Raw genomic sequence first — 1,900 nt, 5'->3', positions numbered from 1 at the left:
CAAATACTAAAAGAACAAGTAATTCGTCATTTTTTAGAGAAACGCTAACCAATAAGGTGCTTAATAATTTTATAGTTCTAATCTTACTTCTAATTTTCTGCCGAGTCGAATCTCTTTAGAAGAAAAATTGTAACAACGCATCTTTTCCAAAGATGAGCCTTTCCTTTGCTTATGCTGAAAGTAAATGGATAAACAGGCAGAAAAATCTATAAAAATAATGAAGTTACTCTAAATACTCCGTATTTGCACTTTGTGCAATATCAAACCGATTATTGAACTTTTGCAGACAAACAGGATTTATCCATCCTACTGATAAAACGGTAGCGTTCCCGTTGGAAACCGGGCAGTTTGTATACACGGAACCCTTTACGTGGATGTTTCTCGCTCGTGAGTTTTGCAGCATCGCGTCGTACTTCGAAAATCAGCAGGCTGCGAGTAAACAAGTCTCTTTTCATCAACTTCGACGGATGAAGCGGCCGTATTTACCGGAAACTCATATAGTCGTCGACTACGAGAGCGCAAACATCGAAGGTGCACGCTTGTACAGCGAACTTTAATAATTTTGTCTTCGAGCCTAGAAGTAGAAAAGGTGCGACGGCGACGCTGCGTCGCGACGTCTCGTGTTTGCTCTTAATACATAGATTCCTTCCCTTTTCTTCTCTCGCTTGGCGCGGCAATTTAATAAATCAACGTGCCTGTCTTCGATAGACCGGCAACACACACGTACACGCGTACACACATTCGGGGTTTGCCGAGTTTGATAAACGGCGGCTTCTCTCACGGCCGAATAATTTGCCGATCTCGATACGCAAGGCTCATCCGAATTCGGCTGCGATGCGGAATTTCAGGCTTCGCGACTGCGATTACGTTCGATAAATTCTTCATCGATTTCGTGGAGATCACGGGCGAAGCGGACGAGTGGCCCGTCGAATAAAGCGAGTGGAAGTTTTGTTATCAGCAAAATCGCTCGTGCCCGTAGATAGCATCGCTCTAAATCATTGTAGCCGGGCCAGTCCGCGCTTTCTCTTTTATGTGGATTTTCTGCAACGTGGACTGCAACCACAATGCGATCAATCAAAACCGTCAGAAAATCGTGACTCACGCTCAACCGAGAATTGGCGTTCCATCAGAGCAGTGCGTTCACAATGGTATCAAAAGATTAGATTGAAATGGTAATATGACGCATGTTACGGCTACCGAAAAAAAAAAAAAGGTTTCGTGTGTAAATAAAAAAAACTTCTGTAAAATAAATATTTTCATTATAAAATGGTGTGTGCGTTCTATATCAATTTTTCATCCCGGCCGCTAATCGCCGTTGCCGACTACGAATTTCCAACTGTTATTCAATTACGGCGCTATATACAGCAGTTAGCCCAACGCTATGCACGCTCATTGTGAACGCAAGGTGTGAGCCGCAACCTGGGATCCCACAGCATAGGGATGCGTTTGTAATTCCATTTACCACATAAGTGGATGGCGCAACGTGCAGATGGCATGCTTAATAAAGTGTACTTAACCGAGTCGAGGCTGAACTCCGCCTCGACCTGGCCTCGCGATTGCATTCGCGTTTCCTCCCCTCCCCCCACCTCTCCCCCTTCCCCCCGTATCTCTCTCGTCCTTCTCGAGCGGTATTAGAACCTCCGAATGTCTTGGAAGGTGGAGTGCATTTCACCACGACAACTGTTCATAATTGCATTGCCAATTATGATAGATGTATGCGCGCACGTTAGACGATTCTCGTTCAAACGTAGTTACGTTACAATCGAAATGAAATAGATATTCGTTCATTTTTCCTCGCTAGAGTTATTCGACATCAAATATGTCATAATTTTATGATTGATACGGTCGTTAAAAGTATTTAAAATTTTTAATTATCGATATAAATTAATAATAAATTTAT

This window comes from Trachymyrmex septentrionalis, unplaced genomic scaffold, assembly GCF_001594115.1.
Source record: "Trachymyrmex septentrionalis isolate Tsep2-gDNA-1 unplaced genomic scaffold, Tsep1.0 scaffold190, whole genome shotgun sequence".
In the NCBI taxonomy this organism is placed as follows: Eukaryota; Metazoa; Arthropoda; class Insecta; order Hymenoptera; family Formicidae; genus Trachymyrmex; species Trachymyrmex septentrionalis.
Note: the sequence above shows the minus strand (reverse complement) of the source record.